This window comes from Tupaia chinensis, unplaced genomic scaffold (genome assembly GCF_000334495.1).
Source record: "Tupaia chinensis unplaced genomic scaffold, TupChi_1.0 Scaffold000075_1, whole genome shotgun sequence".
Taxonomy (NCBI): Eukaryota; Metazoa; Chordata; class Mammalia; order Scandentia; family Tupaiidae; genus Tupaia; species Tupaia belangeri.
Genome location: NW_006159535.1, coordinates 3,674,903 through 3,684,782, shown reverse-complemented (window position 1 = coordinate 3,684,782; position 9,880 = coordinate 3,674,903).

Here is a 9,880-nt window from a genome sequence, read left to right as displayed (position 1 = left end):
AACCCATTGTATTTGCTACTAAAGTGAATAGGTTAAATTTTCATACTAAAATAAAAAGAGTAGGTGTATGAAGGTTTACTCAGAAAAATAGAAACCATTCTGAATATTTAAAACAAAGGAAATTTAATGTAGGATATTGGTTATGCAGGGGATGGAGAACAGAGAAGCTATGTAGAGAACAGTGGGGGCAGCTCAGAGGTGGCAACCTCAGGAAGCCATTACCTGCTCAATACTAGAAAGACAAAGGGAGAAGGCAAAATTACCAGGGTTACTTGGCAGAAGCTAGAACCAGGATAGGGTCATCCTTCAGGAGCTGAAGCCAGAGAGAAGCTGCAGCTATTGAGAAAATAACACATGAGAGGTAGGGAGGGAGAAACCGCCCAGCTTCTCCCTTTCTCCCACCACTTTCTTCTATTGGCAAAACTCAGCTGGAAGCCATCTAACACAATCTACAGGGCTCCATTATGATGCAGAACTGAGGAAGAACAACTAATAAATTAGAAGGAAAATAGGTCTGGGATCTGTATTTTGACTCAGTGTGAGTCAAAATACAAAAATGAGTCAAAATACAAAACACACCTCTGTGTCAAAATACAAAACACACTGAGTCAAAATACAAAATATGCCTCTGTGTAAAGGAAGATGTGGACAAAAGTGCTTCCTACCTTTCTTCCTTCCTCCCTTTCTTCATTCTTTCCTTTTATTGCTATCTGGTACATCCATGACTAAGACAAAGTAATCACTGGTATTTCAAGTGCTAAATAGCATGGCATCAGATATCTATATCTATATATTGTAAATACATCTTAGAAATAGAGTGATGAATCCATAAAAACATTATTATGGAGACTTTAAACCCTTTGATAGATCAAACAAACAAAAGTAAGTAAGGGCATTCAACAGTAACTTACATTAAGACATATGGCAGCAGCCAAACCTAAAATTACAGCTATTTGTAGCTTTAAGTGTTTTTATTAATATGCAAGAAAAATGAAAATAAACTAATTCAATTATGGCTTGAATTCAAGAGGACATTTAAAAAGCAGTGTAACTTTAGGAAAGCGAGACAAACAAATCAATAAAAATAAAAACAGAAATCAATACATTTTTTAAAAAAGTGGATAAATTTACCAAGAGTCTATTTATTTATTTATTTGTTTTGGAGAGGTTTTTGCTATATGGTGTGTGTGCTTGCCAGAAAGACAGAGAGAGACAGAGAGACAGAAAGCAAGAAATTACCCCCCACGGGGAATGGCCACTCAGCAATCCCTTCTCCTCTTTTCTCCTCTTGGGATCTTGGGCACGCACGCACATGTGCCCGGCGTGAGTTTAAGCCCCTGGGTCTGGGACTTGAACCACAGTCAACTACATGGGAGTCCAGCGACATAGCCATTACGCTAACTGCTGGTCCCCCAAGAGTCTATTTCAAAAAAATGAGTAAGAGCCAGGTGGTGGCAAACCGACAAAATATGATTCTCTGTGAGGCTGATCACATGGGAAGATTTTTAGTTCACATCTAAAGATTTTCCTGAATATACTAAGCACTTGCATGCCTATGATCTAGGGCTGGCTGGGAGGAGAGAGCATAGATTACAGCTTCCAGACCTTGTAGAGGCTGCTGTATTTCTTGCTCTCTTTTTCTCTCTCTCTCTGAGTGTGCCTGTATGTGTGCGTGTGTGTGGGAGGGGGGGTTCATGGAAGAAAGAAGTAAACAAAAATATTTAGTAAAACTCTTAGAAAACATATCATGATAAAAAGTAAGAAAAAGACTCAAATTAACAGCATTAAGAATAAGAACAGTGGGGACCAGCAGCATGGTGGTTAAGGTGTTGGATTCCTACACGGCCAACCACTGTGGGAGTTCCAGACCTGGTGGCTTGAAAATCATGCCAGGCGCATGTATACACATGACCAAAATCCTGAGAAGAGAATGGAGAAGAGATTGCGGCATGACCTCCCCCCACCCCCGGGGGGGTGGGGGCCGAGCTCTCACTTTCCCTTTCACAGTCTTTTTCTCCAGCAAGTATGCATGCCATATAGAAAAAACTTAAAAAAAAAAAGAACATTAATATGGCCACAGATATTCAGACCAAACATATCATAAGAGTCATACTATGCATTACTTAATCCCAATAAACACGAAAGTATCAACAGTAAGGATAATTTTATAATGAAATTTAAAAATTACTAAATTGAAAAAGGCCTTATTATGGTTTATGAGACCCTACAATTTTACCCTGGCATCAGTAGGTCTCCTATATGACATCTATCATGATGAAACACAAATTGAATTTACTGAACTATTTCCCCTGTTAGACTATATACATCCTGAGGGCAAGGACCATGACTTTTTTGATTTTTGTATCTTTAGTATCTAGCTAACAGATACATGAAGATGTCCAGGGTATGTTTGTTGAAAATAATTTCTTCTTTCCTCTCTTGCTTTCTGTCTCTCTCCTTCCCATTTCCCTCCATCTTTCCTTTTCTTCTCCAACACACAATAGTATAATAAAGAAGCAAGATCCACATAGAATAAAGAGCACCCTACTTATGTCATTCTTTATGTCCTATAGATGAACTATTCTCTATAGCTCCTGTTGCCCTTCGAAAGGGATACATGCATGCAGGCTCCCCTGTGGGGTCCACAGAGGGTTCCTCTGCAAACAACGCTGCTTATCAAGAGCTGCCCAGAGCTGGTGACTCAGAATGGCCCAGCAGGCTCTGCCTGTTGCTAGGAAACAGCAGTTCCCTTGTGAAACAGCACCACACTTGCAGGTTGTCCCTGATAACTTAGAGGAACCAAAGCTGTCAGAAAAGGTAGAGGGAAAAACAAAAAGCTAAAATGGAGAAAGTTATTTTCCTTGCCCAGCACTAAATGACATGTATCTATGGGGATTAGAGACAAAAATAGTCAAAAGAGAAGTTGGCATCATTAACAAAAAACACTTTTGTTCTTGCTACTTTTGACGTTGTAAAAATGTGCTGAGAGAACACAGCCAAGAAGATGTCTGTTGTATATACAGTCGCAGGCTTTCTGGAATTGGCCAAGGAAGGGTCTGGGGAAGTGAAGGAGGATTTTCCTTCAGGATCCCTGTCTATTCTTTGACTTGGATTTCTTTGGATGCCTGATTAGCTCTTACAAGTGACTGCCTGTCTTGGCCTCTAGAATACCCTTGACCAAAAATCGCAAACCAGAATTGCCCTAGTACACCCAGAGAGGTAACAACAGAAAGATAATAACAAAACCTTATAGGAGAGGTTCTTAAATTTGACAGTATGTCATCATTACCTGGTGAATTTCTTAAACAGATTGTTGAACTCTATTCTGAGTTTTTTATTCAGGACACCACCTAGGTAGAGACAGAACATAAATTTCTTTTTCTTTTTTTTAGGTTTTTGCCATAGGGTGCATATGCTCGTGAGACAGAGAGGGAGAAAGAGAAAGAAAAAGAAAAAGAAGGTGAGAGACACTCCCCCCCGGGGGGGATGGCTACACTGCAATCCCTACTTCTCCATTCTCCTCATGGAATTTTGAGCATGCACGCCCATGTGTGATTTTCAAGTCACCAGTCTTGGACTCAAACTGATGCTGGCTATGAGAATCCAGCTCCTTAACCACTGTGCCACCTGCTAATTCCTAGGATGTACATTTCTAATTAAATTCCTCAGTGATACTGATGAGAGACCACACTTTTGGATGCATGTGTCTATCCTAGACTATTAGATCTTCTGCAGTATTGACAAATCACTTAAAAAGTGATAAAGAAGTAGAGGTCCAAGGAAGGGCAGTGGATTGCCCAAGGTCACTTAGCTACTGCTGGTGGGCTCTAACCCAGGCTTCTTGAATTGAACACCAGTGCTTTCTATGCTACAAAATGCTATTGAAGCAATGCCTCTAAAAATTCTCCAAAAGACTCCAGATGGCCGTCAACAGGGGTGGTCCTACCAAGTGAATGCCAAGTTGCTAAATCCAACCCTGATAGCGACAGCTTTGAATATGAAGCCAGAGACGGTCTGCAAAAGCCTTTGTGTTCTTCACAGCGTTGTCTCTCATATTTCTAAATACTGAGGATAGAAAAGGAAGCATGTTGAGGAGGAGCAGACACAGCTAAGCAGGGCTCTGATACATTTCCAAAGAGGCATGTCTCCACTGCCAAGCTGCCAAGCTAGGGGCTGCTGGTGGGAAGCCCCATTGACTTTCAACTCAAACCATAAACGAGGCCCCTCTCCTTCCCACCTCTGCCCCAGCCTCTGTGTGTGCTGAAATGGTTTCAGAGTATACTCTAAAACATTAAAAATACACATTCTTTCTACTTTTACTTGAATATGGGCTTCATCAGCCATTGAGGTTAATTGTAACCTGTAGGATACAAGAATAATTAAAGTCAGATAAAAAAACATTTTATTAATAAGGCCTGGCTAAAGCGAAACTAGGATGAGTATGGGGTTTGTCTTTGGTCCCACTGGTCTCGTCTTTGACCCTGTCATGACTCTCCAAGGCCCTTCACTCTTCCTTGCTCTCCTTGATTTCTATTCCTGTAAGATCTTGTTCCTCATTTATCTTCAGCTAAACTCTGCTAAAGTATGAAATGAAAGATTTAAGGGCTTGCTTGCCCACAGGTCTTTTAATTTAAATAAAATATGTTTGAAGATTAAAGACCCTCTGATGGTTAGAAAAAAATGAAGCCTAATTATGAAATTTGGAAAGTGATAAGGGGCGGGGGAGAGAATCACTGAGTACCTTCCCAGAATTATTTATTTTTGTGTATTGATAATACTGATGGACTAATGTCTTGTGAACCATCACTTATTTTTGTAGTCTTTTCATAAGGACTTTGTCCACTAGATGGCATTCAGATAGAGCTAGTGGACAAATTCCTATTTCTATAGCTTCGTCATGCTAAAAAAAAAAAAAAAAAAACCAAAAACCAAAAAAACAAAAAAAACATTGAACTGGAGAGTTCCTTTCTCCTGCCAGGGATTTAGCTTTGTTCATTTGTTTCTGCCTCATATATTTGTGACTGCTATTGGATGAGTGAAGAAATACATGACATTTCACTTGTGCGTGGCAGTTTAGAGTTTTTAATGTGCTTCACACACACTATGCTCTTTTTGTTTTGTTTTAGTTTTTGTTTTTTTTTTTTTTTTGTCATAGGGTGCACTTGCCAGAGAGAGACAGAGAGAGAGAAAGTAAGTGAGAAAGTAAGAAATCACCCCCCACACACACACACAAACACACAGAGGGGGGAAGACCACACTCAGTCCCCTCTCAGGACTGTGGGTATGCATCCACACATGCCTGGTGTGATTTTCAAGCCTCCAAGTCTGGAACTTGAGCTGCAGGCAGCCACGTGTAAGTCCAGTACTTTAACCACCACACTGTTTGCTAGTCACTACATTATTCTCTTTAAACTCACTTTTTTTTTTGAGAGTTCTTTTTGCTAGTGGGCGTGTGTGCTCTCCTCAATTCTTGAACTCACAGACATTATTATTTCTCTTTTACCTCTGAGAAAACAGAAAGAAACTAGCAGAGTAGAAATGGAAGCTAAACCATTGATTTCAGATTCTAAATGGACCATTTTCATCCAAAAGCATTATATCAGGGTGTATCATAGAGGAGCTGGAGACTGACTGACTGAATGGGCAGACAGGCCCTTCGAGGACTAACTGGAGTAGAGGAGTGAATCTGACCAATATATGAAAATACGGAGAAGGGGAACATTATGGAGGCACCCCTTCCTCTTGATGACGCCAATGAATGCTGTTATTTGTGAACCTTAGTTCCAGAGTAGTGAGGCAAACTACTCAATGTAGCCCATCACTTTCAGGAACGAAGATAAAGAAAAATGTGGGTTGGATTGGCAGAGAGGAAAAATGGTATTTTAAAATGGAACAGAGGATTTCCCCACTTACCCCTGGGGTTCCATTTATGAAGTCAAGGCAAGTCTTAAGGAGGTAGGGAAGGCTGCTTCAAAAGTACATTTCAGCTGCGAATGCAAAAATGACTGTGGACACATAGAAGGGCTTGTGCTGACCAAAGTCTCCTAGGAATTATCTGCATGTTGTCTAGTTGCTTAACGTTCAATGTAAGGGTTATGCAGTAGTGTATTTCATTAACACTGTCTTATCATAGAGTGCTTGTAAAATTCAGGTGTTGCTGGGGGAAGGGCTTATATTAACCAGCAATATTCCACACTTAAGTTACTCATGGGAGTTTAATATCAATAGCTTTACGTATGCGTTAAAAGGGGAAGAAGGTATTTTAGGTGTCTAGAGTAGTATGCACAAAGGTACTAAAATGATTATGAACCTCATCTGTAGAGAAGAATGAAATCCCTGCCTTGTCAAAGAGGAGACTCTGAGAATAATCAAAAGTAAAATTGGCAGCAAATTGAGACTGGATTATAGGACCTGAAGTATCACTCTGTAGAGGGCTGCCTGGACTACAGGTATTTGGGCATCCCTGAAAGTTTCTTGCATCACTCTAGGAAGATTATTTCAGCAGCACACAGGATGACTTGGAGTGAGAAGAGCCAGGACATAGGGAAAAAAGACACAAGGACAATTTTTATATGAGGTAATAAAGGGCTGACCTTCTATGGAAATGAAGAGGAAAGACATGTACAAAAGATACTAACATGAGTCCCTGTCACTTGTCTATGAGAAAGTCAATTGTCTATTGAACATATTGTTCCCACTGGGATCCTGTGGGTAAGAAGCAGGTTTTTCTGCTCTTCTCTTAACCCCACATTCTTGGGCTTGTTTTCTCAATGCTGTCTCCTGTTGTCTTAATAGAGCTGTAGAGCTCTGCTCATTAAAACTGTGCAGCACATTACAAGTATCACTCATTTTAAGTAACTGATTTTATAGCATTTCAGACCTGCCAAGTTGATAAATTAGACACTGTACTATTTTATACAATCTGGAGTCTCAGAATTAGGGAATTCTGAAAATTGGCAAATCCTGTGGCAAATGGCAACACCTGCTGGCAAATATGATATTACAGGCGAACTCCACTAGACAACGTAATGGCCCAGAAACAGATGAACAAAGAGAACAAAACTGCAGGAGCTGCAAAGGTTGAGGAAGGAAATCATAGGCTTGAGAGAAATTAATACATTTTGGCGAAAATAGGAAAAATTGATCTGCGATGGCAAGAAAAACCCTAAACTTGAGGATATATATATATATATATATATATATATATATATGCTTAGTACTTTGAACGATATTTATATGATATCAGACAAGGTTCCTGATCTCATGGGTAATTATACATTTAGAATGATATGTATTAACGAGCTAAATGTTGCATAAAAAGTTCTTTTAGGAGCCAACATTTTGAATTTATCTTCCCAAACCTTTTTTCAATAATATATATTTTAATGTTTATTTATTTTTTATTATTCATACATTAAATCACTATACATCATTTAAATTGTGAAGAGACTTTACCCATGATATACACCTCAGTCCAGCCCAGTTGAGACCACCATACACATCCTTGTCAAAAGATAATAAATCTTTTCTTTTTTTTTTGGTAATTTTTTGCTTTCTGTCTCTCTTTTTCTTTTTTATTAATTTAAATTTATTTATTTACATTCATTCATTATACATCATTACAGCATAAAAAATGAGATTTTCTATCCAGAATACACTGTATATTGGCTCAATCAAACACATCAACATACGTGTTATTGTCAACAAATAATTTTCTATTTCTTGTTTCCTGTATATTTGGCTTTTTTTTCTCCATCCTTGATTCCCTATCTCCCACCCTCTGCGGTGTCCCACCCTCCTCCCACACTGTCTCTGGTATCCATGGTTGCTTTCTATGCCTTTTACCCCCATTTTATTGATTCACTACAGAACGGGACCAGCAGTTAGCATAATGGCTATGTTGCTGGACTCCCATGTAGTCAACCACGGTTTGAGTCCCGGACCCAGTGACTTAACTAACACCGGGTGTATGTGTGTGTGCGTGCCCAAGATCCTGAGAAGAGAATTGTGGCGTGGCCATCCCCCCTGGGGGGTAATTTCTCACTTTCTGTCTCTCTCAGTCTCGCTGGCAAGTGCACATACCCTATAGCAAAAACAAAAACAAAAACAAACAAAAAAACTCTCAAAAAAATGATCTTAATTAATCTAAACATTTTCAATAGCAAGCATAGCTAATATGTACATCTCCGTGAACACAAGTCTGACTTTAGGCATAAACCTCAGTGAGTAGAATGAACATACTATAAAGTAGCACCTAGCTGGGGCTATATATCTCACCACAGTCATCTAATAGGTATTATTAATGCATTTTTTTTTATTTCAAGAAAAACAGTTTTTGTGTTTTTTTTTTCTCCTGAAACTTTTTTTAAAATTGATTAATTTACATTCGTCCCCTAAGCATCGAACCGCATACAAAATGTGGTTTCCCATCCAGAATATACTGCATAGTAGCTTAAACATGTATGTTATTGTCAATAATTTTCCATTTCTAGGTTTCATATTTATATATATTTACCCTTATGTCTGACCCTCTGCCCTTTCCCACCCTCTTCTCACACTATCTCTGGTGTCTACAGTTGTCTTCCATTCCTTTTCCCCCCACATTTTATTGACCATACAATTTCTTAAATAATCTAACTACTTTCAATAGCAAGTTCAGCTGGTAATTCCAAGAAAAGCAGTTTTGAAATGGTAAGGAACTTTGCTTAAAACTTAAAGCCAGGAAACAGGTTAGTATGCTGTTCAAATAAAAGGTACATGAACCTATCGACAGCTCAAGACAGGGCAAAAACTCTTAAAACCAGGCAACAAAACCTAGAAGAAAAGCAGCAATATTTTAGTCAAAAGCCACAGAATACTATTTCACCAGTTCAGTCTCATGTACTTAATCTATCTTCTGTTGTGGTTCTATCTTGATTGAATTCTGGGATGTATTATTCAACTACAGACTTGCCCTGTGATTTATATTTAATGCATTTGAGAATTATTTTATTGAGAATTGTTTTCCATGTAAAAATGACTTTTAGTATCATCCTAGAAACTGGTGTGAGTGTATGCAGGTGAGGGAGGAGTACACAAAATCACTTTACAGTGCTTGTTATTAGAATTCATTCTGAAAAGGTCAGGTTTTCCAGACTGTATGAATCAATCTTCATAAGGTCTGGTTACTGATTTTCAGGGAGATTTTTATATACAAAACCTACAATTTCTTGTTTGTTTATATTCTAGTTATTTTTCTGGAAAAATTTTAAGGCAGTTTTAAAGCAGACATGGTGAGCAAATCATACAGAACTAGCCACATGCAAACTTTATATGACATATGGGATGAGATAAAATGAAATACAAGAAATAGAAGTTACTTTTTTTTTTTCCTTTTTGCCATAGGGTATGTCCATTCTCTAGAGAGAAACAGAGAGAGGGAAAGTGAAAAATTATCCTCTGGAGGGATGACCACGCTGTCCTTTTCCATTCTCGTCCTGCAATTTTGGGTACTCACACACACATGTCTTGCATAATTTTCAAGCTGCTGGAGCTCAAACCATGGTCAGACACGTGGGCAGGTGGGAGTTCGACACCTTAACTACCATAACATCTGCTTACTCCCATAGTGGCTACTTTTAAATAATCTGGTTGGAGGGCTAGATGGTGGTACAGCAATAAAATGCACTGACTGTCCCACATCGGAAGGTTTCAGGTTCCTATCAGTAGAACTCCCTGAGTTTGCTGGGCAGGCATGCATGTGCTAATGATCTGGGGCAGGCTATGTGAAGATTGTTGGGGAAACTCTCTCTCTCTCTTTCTCTCTCTCTCTCTGTGTCTTTCTTGCTCATGGAAGAAATAGAAAAATAAACTTTAAAAAAGGAATCTATTTGGAAAAATA